The following is a 23,197-nucleotide window of genomic DNA, read 5'->3' as shown; positions in this document are numbered from 1 at the left end:
TACTGCTTGACACATAAAATGCATTTCTCCGAACCCAGCTGCTTACTTGAAAGAAAGAAAATAGATCATATGACTTTTTTTTTTATCTGGTTCTTACAAGGATTCATTCTCTTTTAAAGGTCAAATGCCTGTGAGCACCTTGGTTTCTGGTCAATATGTTTTTCTCTTGAAAGCATAAAGGGCAAGAGGGCTACCTGCAATGAGTAGCTGCCTTTGATTCCCAGCTGTGATGTGAATATGCCATGATTGAAAAACAAAGACTGTAGAAGTCGAGCTGATTTCTTTCATTCAAGACCTGCTGTTGAGACAGCACCTGGCCCTTATCATTTCATACTGTATAGCCACAAGCTGGTTAGGAAATTCACAATAGCTATTGAATGATAACTCTTATGGCAAAAACAAAATTTAATAAGGAAATATCTGAGATTTGGATACTTTGAGATACACAATTTTACAGTCTCCCTCTTTTTTACTCAATGTGTCAAACTTTTTTAAAGATGTCAAAGATTTTGACCAATTCTGAATACCAAACATAATATGAATGGAATTTTTTTTTTCTATTTTAGTAACAAAGAACCAAAATCTAGAATAGTGCATTTTGAACCCCAACCAACTAGTCAGAAAATGATCAAGAATAAACACCCATTCAGATAATTTTCTAGAAATACATATTTCCTAAGCATTGGAAATTCAACTGTGGAAAAAGTATTATAAAAAGTCCTATTTCCTCCAGGAAATACATACCATGCTTCAGTAATTTTTGGACCAAATAATTATGGATTCATAATTGTCTAAATAGCTCTATTTCAGAAGGTTTAAGGTTAATATCAATATATCCCAACAAAGAAAATTTTATTAAACTTCCAATGTGTTATATCTATTTAAGGGTACTCAATGAATTCTCAAAATAAAATAAAATCTAAAAAGCAGAATCAAGAAAAACAGCCTCTTCTGATTCTTTTATACTTTGTTTTACAATATGATTGAAAAGCAAGAAAATGGGTCATCAAAATCTAGCAATGTGTTTTTAGAAGTAAAAGAAAAAAAAAAGGAAAGAATGGATTTACCACACTTGGTTAATTCTTCAAAATATTAAATGTCATCTTTAAAGCATATACTAAATCAATGTCCATCTCATCAGCTGCCATCTTTTTTTTTAAAGATTTTATTTATTTATTTGACAGAGATAGAGACAGCCAGCGAGAGAGGGAACACAAGCAGGGGGAGTGGGAGAGGAAGAAGCAGGCTCCCAGCGGAAGAGCCTGACGTGGGGCTGGATCCCAGAACGTCAGGATCACGCCCTGAGCCGAAGGCAGACGCTTAATGACTGAGCCACCCAGGCGCCCCTCATCAGCTGCCATCTTATATCTGGAAATTGGGCCTGAAATTAAATATTTGTAGGAGTTTTTTGGGGGGAGGGACTGGTACTTAGAGAAATTTTTTAAAATTGTCATTGTTTTTCAATTTTAGTGAAGATTTGACACTTCCATCACCTGTGGAACCATACGCCTTAAATGTAATATATTTTGTTTTTTGAGAAAATCTCTCAAATATCCTTTCTTAAATGGGGGAACCCTTTAGGGCATTTGGCTTTATTTCTTGCTTGAGATAAACATACGCAGCCATAGAGAAGAATGAGATCTTGCCGTTTTCAACAACATAGATGGACCGAGAGGATATTATGCTATGAAATAAGTCAGACAGAAAAAACAAATACTATATGTTTTCACTTACATGTGGAATCTAAAAAACAAAACAAATGAATAAACAAACAAAAGGCAGAATCAGACCCATAAATACAGAGAACAAACTGATGGTTGCCATAGGGATGGGGGTGGGTGGATGGGCTATACTGGTGAAGGGAAGTGGGAGACATAGGCTGCCTTCAGTTAGGAATGAATAAGTTACAGGAATAAAATGTACAATATACAGAATAGAGTCAATGATATTGTAATAACATCGCATAGTGATAGATAGTAGCTACACTTGTAATAAGCATAGCATAACCTGTATAGTTGTTGAATCACTATGTTGTATCTGAAACTAATGTAACATTGTGTGCCAACAATACTCAATAAAAGAAAGAAAAGAAAAAAAGAAAATGCAGTGCAAGGGTAGAATTTTCAAAGAAATCAAAATACACTTCTTAACATAAGAATGTCACCAAAATACAATTCAAATGACTCATTGTTTTATGTATTTGGCTTGTTATATGGATAGTTTGTCACTGAGAAATGAATCTATTGACACCAAGCACTTTTTTTTTTTTTTTGGCAAGAAATGGAATTTCATTGAGTCAACAGTATAATCTGGTTTCAAATGCAAACCACATTAAAGAAATCATGTAAATTTCTTTAGAACAGACACTTTTTTTTAGAACAATCTTAAAACTTCTATTAAAGAGCATTGTAAACCTATGAGATAGACATGCAATAAGGAAATTTCTTAAGTTTACATGATCATAGAACACTTTTCTCCCCATCAGGATACCTTAGCAATATGTGGCTTCAATATTTAATGATGCACAATTTTAGTTACTGAAGACTATGTGAGAAAACCTCTCTTCACTGTCTCCTGTACGTGCATTCTAGACTCAAACGCCCTGTTTAAACTCTTCTTCATCTTTTCTTGATCTACATGTATTTGAACTATTTTCCAACTTGGCTGGAATTTTCATATACTCTGAATTGTAAACCATCTAGGAAAAATGTTCTTTAAAGATCTATAGAATTAAAAAAAAAATTAGGTGAATGTGAAAAGAATAAATTAGAATTCTTAATTGTGTTAACTTCAAACATAGTGGTCCTATAATATAATAATTGTTTTTTAATAGAATTTGTTTTCCATAGTGAGTTTTCATAGAATTTATGCTAACTTGTTTGGGATAATATTTGTGAAATATTAGAATCAAAATAAAATGATATTTTCTTTATTATTAAATATAGAACTGGAGCTTTTAGGGGCTAAATAATTATGGAAGTAATGAGACAAAGCCTAGGAAAATAAATTGTCAAAATCTTTAAAAAAAAGAAAAAAAAGGGTGCCTGAGTAGCGCAGTCGTTAAGCGTCTGCCTTCGGCTCAGGGCGTGATCCTGGCGTTCCGGGATCCAGTCCCACATCGGGCTCCTTGGCTGAGAGCCTGCTTCTTCCTCTCCCACTCCCCCTGCTTATGTTCCCTCTCTAGCTGGCTGTCTCTATCTCTGTCAAATAAATAAATAAAATCTTAAAAAAAAAAAATTGTCATAAAATGCAGTCCTGGAATGTAGCTCTAAGATTATCCAAACTCACTCCCTTATTTTAAAAATGAGTTGTATACGTGAGGCTTAAAAAGGTGAAGTATCTGAATCTAGGTATTTTTGAAATTGTCATTATTAGCAGTTAATAGTGTTGCTATGCTCTGAGATTAAATTTAGGATATATATTAACACAATAACACCATTATTTATATGGTGTGGGTAGACAAGAGGGGGGTGCTGATGAAGATGCATTTTTACCACGGGTAATGTCTTTCCCTCTTACAAAATATTTTTGTGGCGCTATAATAATCTGCCTTTCACAAAACTTCACTGTCACAATGAGAAACTTAAAAGGTTTGTACATATTCCTGACAAGGTGGCAATTTAGTATCGCACTAGATCTGTAAAGGCAGGGGATTGAATAGGGAAAGAAAAGAGGAGGTGTAAGTCATAACGTGGAAGATTCTGACTCACCGTGAAGCGGATTCACTGTATGGAAAGGATGAGAGCCTAAGCAAATCCTTCCCAGCGTATGCTGACATGATGACATGCCTTATTTCATGCTCCATTGAGAGAGAATGCAGGAGTTCAGCATTAATGTTCGTTGTCACTTTCCTCTCTCCTGCTGATATGAGAGCCTTCATTACTGTGTGTAAATGCACTGCAGCATGCAAAGTAATATTCTCTAGGTCATATTTTCCTCTGTCATTATTTGGCCTCTAAAATGGGTGCACAGTTCTGCTATACAAGTTCACTTCTGTGTTCCATACTTGAAAAAAATGATTGTGAATTGGCAGTAAGGGTGTGCAAAATGACTTCTAGATGGAAAAGCTGTAGATCAGCAAAGTATTCTCAATATTAATGACTGAGGTTTTTTGCAATAAGAAAGCCTAGTCCAGTGTAAAAAACATGGCCAAAAACATGGGTTCAAATGCAAGCCCTGGGGTTCAGTAGTTATTTTCCTTTCAGGATTACAAATAGTAGTGTGTCCCCTGAAGAATTATTGGCAAGATTAGAAATAATAAATGATGAATGTAAAGCCTTTTACAAAACCATATGGTAGTTATGACTGGAGAGGCCTAAGTTTATCAGTTAGGGTTCAATCCAAAACAGATCCACTATGAGAGGCATAGAATAATGGATTCATTGCAGGGATTAGAATTTAACAAGTGCAGGAACTGATGAAGTCTATGAAATTCTAGTCATGAATCTAGGCTGGGAACACTAAGTGTATAGTAGGGGAAAGATACAAAAAACTGGAACCCATGAGCTCAAATTGGAATTCACAAGGACAAAGTAGATTTTTAACTCATCTGTCACCACCTGAGAGCTCTCGATGTAGGGAACTTGCAGAAAATGATACGCTTTGCCATGAAGTTGCACACACATGGCCTAAGACTTTGAGAAGACAGAAGATCTGGTGAGAGCTAGAGGGACCTCCGGCCCAGCTGCTAAGGGACTCCAACGAGGTGAGCCGGCAGATCAGCAGCAATGTGCAAACTGCAACGGTGCTTAGTGCCCTAGTCTGACCATCAGTGCATGCGGGCTGCTGCTTTAGTTCTCTCTTCTGAATCTCATACACATTTCTCTAGTGGTGGGTTCTAATCCAGAAGCGTGCAGAGAAGAGTGCACTAATAAGTTCTAACATGGCTAAATTGACACAATACAAAGCTACCACAATAGGATAAATTATTCTGTTGTTCTGTCATACTTTTGTCATCTCTCCCAAATCTCAGATTTAAATCAACAAAGGACTCCAGAGTAGCTCTGTCTCACATCCTGTTTCCTCCCGTCTGATAGAGCAGCCTCCACTCAGAAATGGATCCTCATCATGAGAGAAGAAAAGAAATAATGTCAAACAACGTTCTTGCTCATAAAGCTTTTGTACAGAGATGACATGTGTTGCTTCTGCTCACCATTCATTGGTAAACATAAATCACCAGGCCAACTCTGATGTCAGTGGGGCCAAAGAAGTTTAATCCTCCTCCAGGAAGGGGAAGCAGGTATTTGCAAACAATAACAGAGTCTCCTACAGTCAACACTTTTTGTCAAAAATATTCCATGCACTCTTTGCTGTATGCCATTATTCTCATACATTCTCCAGGGAAGACAGCATAAAGTGGAATTCAGTTATGGCATCAGATGCAAATCCGGGTCAGTGGATTCCCTTGCTCTAGAGACTTAGAAAACAACAACAACATAAAAAGGCCATACGAATTATTTGCTTCCCTCACACCCTAGATATTATGGTGGAAGAGGGAGAGAATAAACACAATGAGATGAAAATAATAAAGACAAACCCACACAAGAATAGAAAGAATAGCCATGGTGCAGTTTGGAAACCACGATGGGAAAGATGATAATTTCCATGGATTGAATCCATCCCCCTCCCTGGGAGAAGTTCCTTAGTTCATAGTTTGTTAGTGGGTGTGGTTTCACCCTTATAGAGACTGTTCTTTCTCCATTATCTTACCTGGCTACACTTTAAGAGGACATTGGAGAATATGTCCTCCTTGGTGACTGAGCAATTTTCATAGTCTTCCTCGAACCTACAGAAAGTCAGATATCAAAGCATCATTTCATGGGTTGAACAATCATAGTCTTTTAGTCCCAACTGGTACAGTACAACTTTCTAAAAACTTAGCTTCTTATACATTTGATATTGCTCAGTCCCATGTCCCAGGAAACACATCCACAATTTGCTTTGGATTTTTAGACTTCTTTGTATGTACATTGAACATACTCCTTTACTCTTCAAGAGATGTGTTTATTTTCTTTTCAGTCAGTCATTTCATACAACTGAAAGAATTTCTCAGTCACTGCATGAAAGGACCTGCCATCTACATCATTAATTTGGTCTTTGACAAAAGGCTGAGTTGTATTTGGCCTTTGTCACTCAAATATTTTCTCAAGTTTATATTTCAATGTTTACAATTGATAGGAAATTGCCCTATAAACCTCTGAATTTCTGGATCCTTTTCCATGGGTCTATTCCTTTTTGCACATCTCATGAGTAAAACACTGATTCCCCTTTATTCCCCCCTTATTTTCTCAAGGACGCTTATATGGCTAACTTCCCTAGAAGATATATGCCCTCCCTCCAGAATAAAGTTTAGACATGCTTACTATTAAGGATAGTGAAGGTAAAGTATCCTCAAGAGCAAAAGACATGTATGTTTACTATCATAAAATATTTGTGTTGTCCAAGGTAAGGGTTCCTCCTCTCCTATAATGCAACCCATTGCATGTGCAAGCGTCACCTGGCTCTCTTCCTCTCACCCCATGAGAATTAGTGCTCAAGACATAGCCACAAAACGCTGACAACCTGGCTACTACTATTTCTGAAACTTTGTCTCTGACCTAGAAATCTCATGTCTTCTACCAATATCCACCTATAAAATACTTAGTTACTTGAAGTAGTATATAATCTCAGAGCCCTGAAAGTTCTTAGTATTTTTCTGTTATTTCTCCTCGCAAGCTGGCCAATTTATTTTTGTGAGCTCATCTCTTTTACGCACTTTCTTGCCAGATATAGCCAATGAGAACAAAGCACTCTCCTATCACTGTTTTATAATTTCTTGGCCTGAAGTTTGGCCAGTATGTTACTACCTTCTAAGTCATCACAAAAAAATTTTTTATCAAATAATTTACAATGGATTGTGTACTTTCTATATCTAATTAGCTCCTCACTATGCTCTATCTAGCCCCCAAACTAATGGCATACTTTCATTGTTGCTGTTATTATTATTGCTGTTGTTATATCAGAAATTGGTTTCCAGGGACACCTGGGTGGCTCAGTCAGTTAAGCCTCTGACTCTGGCTCAGATCACGATCTCAGGGTAGTGGGATCCAGTCCTGCATTGGGCTCCACACCCAGCGCAGAGTTTGCTTGAGACTGCTCCTCCCACCCTCTCTCAAATACGTAAATAAATAAAAAAAGAGGGGCGCCTGGGTGGCGCAGTCGTTAAGCGTCTGCCTTCGGCTCAGGGCGTGATCCCAGCGTTCTGGGATCGAGTCCCACATCAGGCTCCTCCGCTAGAGCCTGCTTCTTCCTCTCCCACTCCCCCTGCTTGTGTTCCCTCTCTCGCTGGCTGTCTCTCTCTGTCAAATGAATAAATAAAATCTTTAAAATAAATAAATAAATAAATAAATAATTTTTAAAAATAAAGAAAAAAGAAAGAAAAGAAATGAAAGAAATACAAAGAAAAAGAAATCCATCTCCAACACTACAGATTTCCTGATCCTTTGAGTTCAGACTTGTCTATCCCTTTTGTACCTTCCAGAAAGTCTTAAAAATTAAATTATCTCATTCTCTTAATTATTGTGTATATACCCTATTTTAAATGTTATATTAGTAAGATTTGAATAAGAGAAAGATGATGAACACTACATATTTTTATAAAGCTTTGTCTTGATTCTATAGTCCAATTAAAACTTCTCTCTTTCCTTTTCATTACAAAATATTCTGATGCAGGATTCTTGTTTTGGTTAGCACAATGAATAGAAAGGAGAACGTCTGATGTACACAATATAAATATTCTTAAATAGTTTTCCAGCACAAATTTTAGATTAGACACTAATTACAGATATCTCTGAATTTTTATGAAACTATGCAATAACTTAATAACAAATAAACTCTGGTATTTGCGTGATACAATGCTAAACTCTCTTGGCTACTTGAAATGATATATTTTCAACCTGGGAATCACATTATTCCACTTTCCATTTAGCTCTACCCATTTCATTCATTAAAAGCTTAATTGTCATTTTACAAATTATTTTAATAACAAATTTAAACCCTGTACTGAGTGATGCAATTAAAGGAATGACTTCAAATAGTCCAACCGCGTCCAACGTTAAATGTAATTATGAAACAAAAACAGAACTAAGCAAAACTTATTAGTACTGATTGGGAGGCCATAAGGAAGACGCTTGTAGTTCAGGTGCCCTTTGATTTAGTGCCAGCAACTTCTAAGCCTCATTTCCTGTCTGTCATGATAAGTCTTACCCCCATCCCCACCACTAGCACTTTGCCTTCTTGCTCCTTTTCAAAATCTTGTACTGTGGTTGCCTTTTTCAAATCTTGAGTCTGAGAGACTTGCCTTTTATAAAACATCTGTACACTTGACATCGACTATCTCAGTTCTACACCTCATCCAGGAGAGCCCTCTAGTAGCCTTTGCTTCACGGCTTTCCTGTCTGTGCAAAAAATCCTTTGATTATACCAAAAGATGTCTGAACTAGTCATGAGTTTTAACATCTTAACTTGACTTGGAGAGGAGTTCCTCACACTACAGTGAGGTGGTTGTAACACTGATAAATGTTAAAATAAGAGTTTTATAATAAATTAATTTTATATTATTAAATATATTTATATGCATATGTATATACACATATATGCACATATATTTTACTATGAAGAATTTTATTCATTTCATAAACAACTAAATTGTAATAATATATATATTTTATACAGTAAAATTGCTTTACCTCTACAGCTGGATTCTTTTTAAGCGGAGAAATAAGCACTAGTCATTTTCATTCAATTAAAGTAGAGAGATATAGACTGGTTAATATCATATTTATACATATTTATAAGTATATATACAAATAAGTATTGTATATATAATTGTATATATCTATATATATATATACACAAAGAAGTATATATACAAAGAAGTATTTGTATTGCATATACAAAGAAGTATTATGTATACATATTTATAAGTATTTAAAATAAATAAAAAGGACAAAATAATGACTTATATTTAAAACTTAAAGTTGAAATTCATATTAAAAAATTTTATGACATATGTCTAAATAATACATGATTTTCTAAAAATGGAGTACTGATTTGCCAATTTTTAATTATGAGCTTGATAATCAAAAATATTTGCTTGTTCTTTGTATATAAATTGTCTCCCATTGTTATTTGTTATTACCAGTTAATTATTTTATTTGCACGAAACCTCTAGATCATGTTTCAAACTACTTTTACCTTCAAAGATAAGTTACTTCCTAAAAATTGATTGAAACTATGGCATGTCCAGCATTGTATAGCTACAGAATTTCTTTCTTCCCACTGTCAAAAACCTTAGACTCTTACAGATAAAAGCAAACTTACAATACTATGCGGCTAACCTCTCCTTTATAATTCATAATATCAATACATGTATTTCAGAATAGCCTTATTACTCATCCAGTCAGTAAATATGATTGTGCATATTATGCACCAAATTTTATGCTTAGGTACTGGAAATATGCAGAAGAACTAAATGTGTGTCTGACTTCAGAGAGTGGATGACCTAGTAAGCAAGAGAAGTCAAATCTTTATTTTTTTAAAGATTTTTATTTATTTATTTGAGAGAAAGAGAGCACAAGCGGAGGTAGAGAGAGAGGGAGAGAGATAAGCAGACTCCCCGCTTAGCATGGAGTGCAACACGGGACTCCATCCCAGTACCCTGAGATCACAACCTGAGCTGAAACTGAGAGTCAGATGCTTAACCGACTGCCCAGATGCCCCAAGAAGTCAAATCTTTAAAAAACTAAATTAATGTGAATCAGTGTGGCTAAGGCTGTAATAAAGTTCTGTACAAGTACATTGAAGGAATGGCTTTATATAGGGAAACCAGGGAAGCCATTACTCAAAAAGTGACACGAGCTGAGATTTGTCTAATTTTCATTTTTATTTAGTAATCATTGATTTCTTCATATATTCTATAATTTTAGAAATCAGTGTTGGGACACTTGGGTGGCTCAGTTGGTTAAGTGTCTGCCTTTGGCTCAGGTCATGATATCTGGGTCCTGGATCAAGCCCCGGGTCAGGCTCCCCAATCCCGAGGAGTCTGCGTCTCCCTCTCCTTCTGCCCTTCCTCCCACTCGCACTGGCTCTTTCTCTCTCTCTCTCTTTCTCTCTCTCTCAAATAAGTAAATAAATTTTTTTAAATAAAATTAAATAAGTAAAAATCGGTGGCAAGCCACTCTAAAAAATAGTTTATTTAAAGAAAGTAAAATCAGTGATTCTCTTCGTCAGCATTATACTCCCAAGTGATGTAGTCACTGTATTTGGCAAAATCTTCATCTCAGACTCACATGATTTCCTGAGCTCTCACCATCTCAATTAATCACTTTCCAAAAAAATCAAAATAAGCTTTGTTTGATTTTTTTTCTTCCATGCCAGTAAATATATACAAGTCCTCATCATGTTGCCTCTGGCCTTCAAATTTCTAGTACAGACCTACTTTTGCTCTTCTTTTTCCAGATTCTCACTCAGTGCTCAGTGCAGAATGAAAGCCGTCAATAGGGCTTAGACCCTATGTGCATATCATCATGTGGGAGGCATGACTTTCTACGTTTATATTTAAGCCTTTGTTCCTACCAACCAAAGTGGAATTAGATTCCCCAGACAAGGGATAGTGGATTGACTCATGTGCAAACTCACAGTCACACTATGCATGAGCATATTTTGAAGTGTTTGTGAAATTAATTTCTTACCCTTGACTGCAGTTGTTAAAAAGCCTCAAAAGCAAGACCATGTCTTTTCTATGTTCATTTTCCTTGATGCCTTTCTATATTCCCCATTCCTAGGGTAAAGCTAATGCCCATAAACACTAGCTCGTGTCCGTAATGACCATCATAACAGCATTCCAAATGTCCTCGGGAGGTACTTGAACACCCTGAAGTTATTCTCTTACTAAATCCAGATCCATAAATATAAAGTGATTTTAAATATTTTTGGTTTTTGTGTATTGAAATTATGGTCCAGTAAATCCTAGTGTCATGAAATCTGTATACTTTCATTCTTATCAGTCCAACAGTTACTTAATTTGAACAGATCCTTTATATCAATAAATATGATGATTTAGACATAATTAATAAATACAAGTAAATTTCTTTGAAACTGTCATATATTTTCACATATTTTTTTTTAAAAATCCATACATCTCATGGAATCAAATTGCTCAAGACATTTTCTACATTTTCAAAAATATTCAAACTACATTACCAAACAATTTTTTACTTGGTAAATTTGAATCCCTACCAAATAGATTGAGCATTGTTACCACTCATTTCCTAAACACAATGTCAATCTTATACTAGGAGGAGGTGCATTGTTTTCAAAACTCTACGATGGTTGGGGCTAAAGTAAATATTCTAAAAAGTTATGCTCTGTTTTTTAATATATATTTAAAATTTTTTATGATGTGCTTACTTAATTTCACAAGTATTTCTTTTCCTAAATATTATTTTGTGCTTATTACTTCTCAGAAGTTATCAACGTTAATCCTAGAGGGACCATCAAAATGTTCTATTGATAAAACTGTGGAATCTTACAATAACCGGAGATAATTATATGGTTATAATCATATGGTAAGACACTACAAAGAAATGTTCATTTTACTCAGCTCTTTGTTAAAATTCCCTTACAGATTATTTTTTTGAAAGTATTGGATGATAAATTTTTTCTTACAATTTTTGGAAAGGAAATTCTGAACTGTTTCCTGATAAACACTACAAAATAAAATCAATATAAATGTTCTGAAAAAAATTTAAAATAGGATCTAGAGTCTGAGAAATACACACACAATAAACTATTTCAGTGAATTATAATTTGAACTGTAATCTGAACTATAATTTGCTCAATATCTCCTTTTCAAGCTCATAAATTACATGCAGAAACCCAAACTCAATATTTGATTTACATATCTGGGATCCATAAAGCAACAAAAAACATAGTATTTCCATGTCTGTATTTCTAATATAACTAGTTCTTCAAATAATTTCATTTCATTTTTACGTGAGACAAAAGCTTTTTGGAAGATCCATGATTATGGCACACACACGCATCGCTTTTATGCTGCTGTGGGTGTAGGTCTGACGAACACTCAGCAAACAGATGGCTAACCCTCTGAGTGACATTATTCATGTTAAACAAAATGGCTTTCTGACGATCATAATGTAGCACCTGCTCTGGAATTGTTCTTCGAAGGGCAGAGGAAATATGGGATTTGGTGAGGCTGTCAATTGCAGTATCAGGCTTATGTTTGCTGATGGCCTTATAAGAAAGGAAATTGCTCATCAATTAGCAGCAACTCCTCATTTTATAATACTCACCGAAAAGCAGGAATAAAATTCAATTTGTCAAATTACGCATATATATTTGTTTATATTAATGAACAGAAGGACTTTATGTACATGTTGGTAAACCTTAGGGAACAATTTTTTCCAAACGTGCTAAAAAGCTAAACTGAACCAATTACTACTGAAATGGTAATGAAAAAAGACACATAACACAATGTTCAATTTTATTCTTGTATGCTTGCTACTAATTTTCTAATTTTACTTCAAATATCTCTTACTATATTTCACCACTTACACTAGGTGGTTATTTTATGAGTCAGAAATTCTAATTTTGAAATCACCCATCAGATTAAATTATTTTCCTCCTTCTTCTTATATAACCACATTTCTGATTAGTCCTTTTTATTTACAATAACCTTCCCCAATGAAATGTAAACCTATTTGCTCAGAATCTATTGTCAGTGGTCATGTAATATAGTTAGTTTCCCCCAAGGTTTTACTTCTCTACACTAATTTATGATCATTCTGTTAGCATATTTTCAGTTAATTTCTCCAGCTCTTTATTCATTGTAAGTCTGTTCCCTGGCCACTCTGCCAGCCTTTAATATTTCTCAAACGTGTAGCTGAACCATACTAGCATGAGAATAATGACCAATAACACATCGGAAGGAAGAATTGTCCCCAGAGATTTTGAACCTACCACTGTCACCAAAGGCTAAGTACATTGACATTGTATTTGATGCACTCGCATATTTTGGTAAACTAAAGACCATCAATAATCAGCATCAGTAGATGGTAATTTTGCTATACTTTTTTAGTAAAGCAAAGTTTATTTCACAGCACCTCTTCCAGCTGAAAAAGTATCCACTGAGTTTACAAAGATATTCAATTATGTGTATGCTTTTATACCTAGATTCTGCAATGACATTTTAAACCATATTTTGATGTGTTATATACATAAGTGAGGTGGTAGAGTGAGAAAGTTTCACTTAATCTTTAAATATATGTATTTGCCTACTTTGGAAGAAACAAGTACTGTAACTCACATTCTAAAAACCAAGGAAGTAGAGGATGAGTCTGTCACAGTCCAGTCAAGAAGATGGTTGGCCCATTTGTGATTGAGTAACAGATCAGGAAATATTGAACGTCACTGAAGTTCTACTGAAGTTCTTTATCTCCTCCCTTTCAGGAAATTGATCTTTCAGTGCCACTTACATGAAGTACATAAAATAATCTTCAACCTAGCTTAAGAACGATTTCCTAAAAAATTAACTTTCATTTTAAATATTATTTAAAATATCACACAAAGAAATCACAGTAGTTGTGGAAGAGTTACAAATAATACAAGAGTCAGGAAACACAAGATTTGGGGAGGTGGAGTAGATAACGTCTGCTCTAAGACAATAGTTAAGAGTTTACGTAAAGACATTGTTTTTTGAAATAAGAGATTGAGGACTATGTGAAAGTAATCATATTGCAAATATTATGTGTCAAATCAATAGGTTGTACATCTTAAACTTACGTGTTTCCATTATATTTGAATAAAAGATAAGAAATAAGGAAGGAATGAGCAGCATGTTGACAGATTCTGTAAGAATCTTAGACAGATATAGATGACATAGATAGATATAGATATTTAAATTATGTTTCTAGAGAAGTGAGACTCACTACTCCTGACCCCAGCTATCCACAGGGAAAATAAATACGAGTATGTATACATCACTATTCAGGTAGCAAAGTTTTACTCTTAACAAGATGGGAAAGGCCTACAAAGGAAATCACTGCACTTTGTAAGTGATTGCATCTGCCTTAATTCCATTTTGGCTAATACATGTGAAGTACGCTCTAAGGAATAACATAATATTTTGGAATTTTCTACAATATTTCTCTGTGTTGGAGCAATGTTTTCTGAGAAAAATTTTGACCCACCCTGGAGATCTTTTTCAGACCCATGTCTGTGTTGTGGCATTTTATCTGCAGTATATTTAACTCTGTCCTGGTTAGAGATTTTAGATTTCATTAAGAGCTCTCAGTTCTACCTTCTCCTAGATCGATTATCAAAGCACATAGATCTACCTTTAACTTCCAATGCTAAACATTTTCCTTGAGAATGCCAAGCATTGATTTTTAAAAAGGGGGGTTATCTTGAACATATGGTCATGAGATTCTTCAAAATAGCATATTTCAAAGGAGTGAATTGTTTTTCTTTAGAATGCACTCTTTGCTAATATCAGTCTAATACCATGGTAACCAGACATGTGTATGTATATTATTCACAGCAATCTGACTGCTTCTAATTTTTTTTACTGTTTGAAATATTTCAATCCATTTTCATCCTCAGTGGGGTTGTGTTACTCATTAATATCTCTGTTGCAAGTGTTTATTGTTGTTTTTGGAAAAGTAGTTTTCTTAAATTAATTTCAACTTTCATCTTCCCTCAGAGAGACCAATCCTACTCATAAGTATAATATTTAACCCCTTAAATACATTGGGATTTGCACTCGTTGAGCCTTCAAATTCAGTGCCTAAGATATTCCAACTTGGGTTGGTTTATTCCTCTTTCTTTCTTTCTTTTTTTTTTTTTTTGACTATTAGGTTAGTTTAGATGTCAAATAATTTCAGATCTTAGACTACCAAAAATAACATTTCTCAGATAGATGCTTGGCCATTTGCCTTTATCTGCAGTTATTCAGACTATATTTTTATTGTTTTTAAAAAATTAACTGTACAAGAGAAAGTTTTAGAGACAATATATTTTCCCAAAGTCCAATATCTGACAGCTGCTCTATTTCTTTCCTCCACTAATTTTGTGATTGTATTTATATCTGGCTAATAAATCTGGAATAATTGATTATTAAACCTCATGCTATTAATTATGCCTTTATTATCTTAATATTTAAAACATTTATTTTAATATCAGCATATCTTACTAAGAGAGAAAAACTATAAAAATGTATTTATAATATTGTTTTCTTTAATCTTTCTATTTATAATTCTTTACCTTTCTATCCTTTTATTGATTCTTCATTTTTCAGTAAAGGATTCAGAAGTTCCATATATTAATGATTGCATTAACCACCTATCACATTTACCTAGTTAGCAAAAGTATTACCTATTTGCTTAAAATTCAGAATACTTAATGCTCTTATGTGATTTAAATTCAATTTTAATATTTCTCTTCCAATTAGAATAAGACCTTTAGCATGCCAGAAAATTTGGTGTTAGCCTTCATTCCTTAGTCTCCAACATATCCCACATATATATTGTCCCTTTAAAACGCATCTCTTCTCTGTTCAACTTTCTGTATTTCTGCTGCTAAAGTCTTAGTGCAGTTCATCACCATCTTTCTCTTGAACTATAAAAACGGTCCCCAAATTGGTATCCTCATTTCCTTTCTTGCTGCTGTATTCTAACTCATTTTCTGCATAATATTCAGCATAATTAAACAAAGCAAAGTAAAGCAAAACAAATAAGAAAGGTCTGAATTAGATCAGGCTAATGGCTTATTTATGACTTCCTTTTGCCTTTGAAGCCCTACATTTATCTATCCCTGAACCTCTCTCAACCCTCATCTTGGGCTACTCTGCTCACACCCATAGTCACCACACTTGAGCTGTGCTCTAGATGACAGTCATTGCATGTGTGTTTCCCTCTGTTAGGGTACACTGGCCTGATTTAGCATTCCTTCACTTCTCAACTTAAGTGAGATTTCAGGTCTCAACACTTTAACAGTTGATATAACATTGTGGTTATAATATGGGCTCTTGAACTGGACAACTTTTAATGGTCCAAATAATAAAAATAATAATACCTGGGCATTTGAGTGGAGCAGTTGCTTAAGCGTCCAACTCTTGGTTTTGGCTCAGTCATGATCTCAGGGTTGTGAGATCGAGTCCCATGTCCGGCTCGATGCTCAAGTTGGAGTCGGCTTGAGATTCTCTCTCCCAGGTGCCTGGGTGGCTCAGTTGGTTAAGTGACTGCCCTTGGCTCAGGTCATGATCCTGGAGTCCCAGGATCAAGTACTGCATCTGGCTCCCTGCTTCTCCCTATGATCCTCCCCACTCTTGTGTTCTCTCTCTCTCTCCCATTCTCTCTCTCTCAAATAAATAAATAAAAATCTTTAATAAAAAAAAGAGATTCTCTCTCCTTCTTCCTCTGTCCCTCCCACTCATGCTCACTGTCTCTCTAAAATAAATAAATGAGTAAACAAATAAATATATAATAAATAAATAAATTTTAAAAATCATAAATAAAATAAAATAAAAATAATAATACCAAAATCAACCTTTCATTATCAGCATGCCCTTGGGCAGTTTACTTTATCTCTATATTCCATTTTCTTCACCTATAAAGTGGGACAAATAATATCGCCTACCTCAAAAATATTTCTTAAGGAATAAATAGGTTAATATATATAAAGCACTTTCAATAGTATATAGTATATTTTAAGCACTTAATAGAGATCAATTATTAGAGTTTTATCTCAAGAAAATGTCCTTGGTTGTTCCACTAGTAATTATTATAATAATAACAATAATATAAGTATAGCTACCACTTCAGTAACTTGCTAAATTTCAGGAACTCTCCTTTTTAATTACATTGTGGTAGTCTCTAACACCAAATTCTGATTGTTTCTTTTAATCACATTAAAATCTTACTTACATATGTATTTATTTATGTGTATATGATTCTTACAGCTCACTAAATGATAAGGTCCAGGTGAATACTATGTTTTTTTAAATTTTGTTTATCACTCTATAACTAATATCAATAGCTGTCTAAAAAGAAGAACAATACGTTTTGGATGAATACCACTGATAGAATTGAGGTTCTTTAAGCAACTAAGGGGGGGGCGGGCGGCAAGCTTCTGAGACTAGAGTGAGAACCGTACAATAGGACAGGAAAGTCAATCCACGAACCAAAAAGAAGTGGCTAAAGACAACAATTTTGCAGGCAGCTCTCAGCAATACTTGAACTTTCAAACAAGATAGTTAGCAAGGAGTAGATTCAATAAAGGATCCAGTTGGAATGTTGGTAGGTGAGGAAAGGTGAAATGGGAGGCATTTATCAGAAGACAGTAGGCAAAATTCAGCCAACCTCCAAATAGAGGGCATCTGAAAATCATTATGTTGATATCTGATCATTTGAGGTGTTCAGTTCTGTTTGGATCAAGTAAAACACTCCCAAAAGGGAATGACACTTAGGGAAACCTGTTAGGAATAAGTGTATAGGTGGAGATTTTATCACAAAAGTTGAAATAAAAGCTCATAGTCTAAAATATATTGTGATAATAATGCTGACCAACACAATTAAAGGACTGTTTCCTTAAATAGTCATTGAAACTTTTTCTTTAACCTTAAACAGTCATTGAAATTTCTTCTTTAACCTTTAATTTTCTTCTGTCCTCATTGAGGAATATTTATTTAAGGAAACTTCTTTTTTTTGGTATAAACTATACTAGGCACAATGAAAAGCAAATTAGACAAACTTTCTTTCTGAAATGAATGAAGTTACATTTAATATGTATTTTGCTTGATGATTTCATTATGCTTCACTTTGTCTTTGATTTTCTCACTTCACTTAAATCTTTGTAGCAATTTTTCTTTGCTCTGCCTCCTCTGCCAAACAGCTGATCTTATTTGAATTAAAAATGCAGCTGTCTTCATCAATCTTTCATGGTATATATGGATTTAAAAAATAAATTTCTAAGTACAAAACTCATGACATTATTCAGCTCATGAGCTAAATCAAGATCTGTTTGTCATGATGTAGCTGTTTCCATTCCTATGCAAATTCTGCTTTGTTCTTAGTATTGACATTTTTTTCCATTTCGCAGTTGGCAGAATTAAAGCGTGGACTAAAACATTACAAGTAAACTCCCATTATATTAATTCAAAAGCTCAAATTATCCTAATTATAACTATTAATATAATTAATCTACAAACAAATGCTAATGCCATTGTTAGTTTCTGTGACATGTCAATCATTTCAATTTATATATCTTGCTCAGGATTCTCCATCTTCACATCTCTAAAATGGGAAAGGTTATGCAGAAACAACCAAAATCCTCTGTGAATTAACCACATTGCTTATAAGGCATTAAAGATAAATTATAAATTAAACTACTATTCTTTTCATTTTCTTCACATATTTGAAAACTATTTTGTAAGCTAGAATATGTATTTTGTGCTTTTGATTAAAAATTAATGCTTATTATTTTTATATTGTAGCCACGTGTGCAGATACAGAGAAATGAATTTATTTTCTCCTATCAGATCATTGTATTTGATATGACTGAGAAGTTGCTGTCAAAAGAATGCACATCTAAATAAAAAATAATTATAATTGCACATTTTCAACTTGCCAACAGTACTAGATTTGTGAAGAAATGCATAGTTTGGACATGTTCTTATTTTGAAACTTTTAAACAAATCTGAATATGCCATTTTACTAAGATCACAGCTCTCCCATCTCTGAATGCATTCAATCATATCATTAATGCATATTAAATTAGTATTAACCTTGTCTCCGCTACACACAATTTTATAAAGAATGATATTCCTATCTGTCAACTAATTGCACCAATAAACTTCACTGCACTGACATAATTAATAGATCATCATATTTAAGAAGGTGACATTTCTCACTTTTTTAGAACATACAACTTGGAATTTGAAAGGAAGAATAAGTTACTGTTACCAGGATTTTAATCTGGAATAGTATCTACTTGGTAGTTAACTGGAACAGCTTTCTTTCCCTTAATGGCAATAACATAGAAAGTACTAATTATCCCTTTTTATAGGTGTAACTGGAACCTAAAACTTTAGATAGCATGAGCAGTAAACCACTCTTACCATCTACTTCACTATCTACACCTTAAAATGATAGCTATCAAATCAATAAACAAAAGACTCAATCGTGCTAAAAAATAATATTCCAAGTTTTGAAATTAGCATTCTCTGGTAACTCTGAGTAGTTAAAATAAATAATCACTTAAAAAAATAACTGGATTTTCAATTCTTATATATTTTTAGATAATTAGAACTTTTGAAACTAAATATTTAAAAACTAATGATCATTGAACATTATATCAAAAATTAATGATGTACTATAGCTTGGCTAATTGAATTTAAATAAAAATAAATAAAATACTTTAAAAAATCATAAATCTGTTTTAAAGTTTAAGAGTCATTTAAAAAATATTTTTATCTTTCACTGCCTCTTCTAAGAACATTTACTTTAGCTGAATAGCTAAAGTTGTCCCTTCTAAAATGTGACCATTTGGAGTGCTTCATTAGTAATTACCCTCTTCAAAATGGAAGCCAAACATGATGATCAAAAGTGTATTTATGTCTTGAAACTCTCTCACTACACTCAAGCAAATCGTTTTAAATATATCCATGAACACAGAATAAATCTTAAGAAATGAATTTTCACATAAAACAACTAGAACAACCTTAGATGTGGGAGAAACCAAATGTAACTATATTCTTCATTTGGGATAACTCTAATACGAGAGTCAATCTAGGGCACCTGGGTGGCCCAGTCCGTTAAGCATCTTCCCTCAGCTCAGGTTATGATCTCAGAGTTGTGGGATCAAGCCCAGCATTGGCTCCCTGCTCAGCGGGGAGCTGACTTATCTCTCTCCCTCTACCCCTCCTCCCCAACATGTTTTCTCTCTCTCTCTCAAATAAATAAATAAAATCTTTTTTAAAAAAGGTCAATCTATCCATGTATCACATAGTTTTTTTTTTCCTATTTTCTGTAAAGATTGAGAGAGAGACAGAGAGAGAGAAAGCACATGAGTTGGGGGAGGTACAGAGGGAGAGAAGCTCAAGCAGACTCTCTGCCCAGCGGGTGGGAGACCTATGTGGGGCTCCATCCCATGACCCATAAGATCACAACCTGAGCTGAAACCAAGACTTGGCCACTCAATCGACTGCACCACCCAGGCACCCCTAGCGTAGATGTTTCTTTTTTTTAAAAATAGGGCAAATTCTAAAATGTAGTGTTCTATTTAATGATCGCAAGTATTACATATAAAATCACATGCAACCTGAAGACCCACAGGCTTTCAAAACCTAAACTTGAAACAAACTGAGTCAAATTAAAAATACAGGGTTTTTTTCCTACTCAAGTCATGAGAATCTACAGCAAGTAGGCATAAGGGTAGGGTCTGTGATGCTATACACATACCTTAAATAATTCATTTTAAATTTCAAGTTGATGTGATATGCTTCTCAAAATTTTTAAAATATTATTTATTTTTTCATTTTTTTAAAGCAATTTCTATGCTGAACATGGGACTAAACTAACAACCCTGATATCAAGAGTCATATACTCTACTGACTAAGCAAGCCAGGTGCCCTTGTTTCTTAAGATTTTAATGAGAAAAATTCTTTATAATCTGAAACTACATTTTTCTTAAACCTGTTCATAATTTTGAAAATCATCATAAATAGACTTTTTTAAAAATTAACTAAAAAATTTCCAGAAAATCCCTCCTCCACACTCTTTCAAATATAAAAATAAGTTAATTTATCATTCAGTGGAAATAGTCCAACCTATATTTCACTGATGTAAAATTAGATGTAATGCATTTATTGTAAGTCAAGCTATCAGGTTGTTATGCATGTTAAAGCAATTGCCACCTTAAATATATGCTATATTCTCACTGGGAGAATGAATGTACATTCTTTCTTCAAACTGCATCATCCTGCCAACTAAAAGAAAGGCAGAGTACCTGTTGGGGTCTCTTCAGTATATGTGCTGCCGAAGCGAGCACTGTTGGGATCTCTTCAAACTGCTGAAGATTTGACCCAGATTGTTTGGGCCTCCTATCTGGTCTGGTTTTCAGTTAGGAATTGCTTTTCCTCCTCATTGAGAAGAAAATATAAATCCTACTGTTTCTGCTATGCTTACTAAATCGTAGAGGTGGAAAGTTTTGGAATGTTCAGAAGGAACCAGGAAATAAAAAAGAAAGAGGAAGGGAAGAATGATAGGAAGAATAAAGGAGATGCCAACCTGGCTGATACCTAGGCAATATTGACCAAGTCACATTACAATTGTACCAAAAGACAATATCTGGACCAAACTGAGAGCACATTTCCCTAGGATAGAAATTATTTTCAAAGAATAAAATTATTCCCTAGGTTGAAATTATTACCAAAAAAACAGTGAAATAGTGAAAAGAACTCATACAAGCAAACCTCGGAGATATTGCAAGTTAAGTTTCAGAGCACTGCAATAAAGTGAATATCATAATAAAGTGAGTCAAATAAATTTTCTGGTTTCCCAGTGCATATAGAAGTTATGTTTACGGGGCACCAGGGTGAATCAGGTGGTTAAGTGTCTGACTCTTGATTTCAACTCAGGATGATCTCAGGATTGTGAGATTGAGCCGAGCTGGGCTCTGCACTGGGCATGGAGCCTCCTTAGGATTCTCTCTCCCTCTCTCTCTGCCCCTCCCCCACTTCTAATAAACAAAGTTATGTTTACACTATATCACAGTCTACATTATTAAGTGTACAATAGCATCATGTCTAAAAAACGATGTACCTGCCTTAAGTAGAAAAACTTTATTCTTAAAAGAGGCTAACCATCATCTGAGCTTTTAGTGAGTTGTAATCGTGATTACCAATCACTATAACAAATATAATAATAAAAAAGTTTGAAATATTGTGAGATTTACTAAAATATGACACAGAGACATGAAGTAAGCAAATGCTGTTGGAAAAATGACTCTGATAGACTTGTTCCATGTAGGGTTACCACAATCCTCCAATTTGTTGAAAGAAAGAAGAAAGAAAGAAAAAGAAAGAAAGAAAGAAAGAAAGAAAGAAAGAAAGAAAGAAAGAAAGAGAAAGAAAGAAAAGGAAAAGAGCAGTATCTGTAGAGTACAATAAAATGAAGCACAATAAAGCAAGGTATGCCTGTATATAGTTGCTGACTATCTGGTTGGTTCCTTCTTTGGTTGGTTGGTTGGTTGGTTGGTTGGTTAGTTCCCTGATTGATTAGTTTGCTAATTAAAAAAAGCCTTTGGAAACATACCATATTATGAGCAGATGAGGCTTCTCACGGCCTCCCGTATATTTGAATGTCTTCAGATGGGATTGTCTGCTTACTGATCTCTGTGACATTTCATACCAACCGAGCTTTTAAAAGTAATCATTTAATTTTTTTACAAGTCATATTTTAATATTTGCGAAAAATACAAAAGCTAACCTTGAGAAGAGTGACATCATTAAGATGACAGCATAAGCCATTCATGACTTCACACCCCCTCACCAGAAGAATAATTAACAACTAGACAAGACATTACTAGAAAATCCAAGAACACAGGGGTGAGACTGAAGCACCTTCCTTCACCAAGGACACCAAGACAGACTTCATCAGGATGATGGAAGTTAACTAAATTTATTGTGGTAATCATTTCACGATATATGTAAGTCAAGTGATTAAACACCTTAACTCATACAGTACTCTATGTACATTATATCTCAATAAAATTGAGGAAGGGGGAAGCTAATCTGTTGAAATATACTGAATCTATACAGAGTTGTCAATTTTCAAATGCAGAAATGAAGTCTAGTCAGTTACAATTTTCACTGAAGCACTCAGATTAGACCTCAAGAATGCAACATATGTAGAGATATATAAATATCTATTCAGGTGCTCTAAGGGACACTTATTTTGAAGTCCCATCTTCTAATTTTTTTTTCAGGATATACACTTCCCCATAATTTGAAAAACCACTTCATTCCATTAAAATCTAAAATGCTAAATTTTACATATAAATAAAATGGGGAGGTGAAATTGACAAGCTCAAACCTTTCCTCTGTTAGAACCACCTTACAATTCACACTAATATACTTTGTGGT

This window comes from Ursus americanus, chromosome 4 (genome assembly GCF_024610735.1).
Source record: "Ursus americanus isolate L20-20 chromosome 4, mUrsAme1.1.p, whole genome shotgun sequence".
Classification (NCBI taxonomy): domain Eukaryota; kingdom Metazoa; phylum Chordata; class Mammalia; order Carnivora; family Ursidae; genus Ursus; species Ursus americanus.
The sequence above is the reverse complement of the archived record's forward strand: the minus strand, read 5'-3'. Positions refer to the sequence as shown.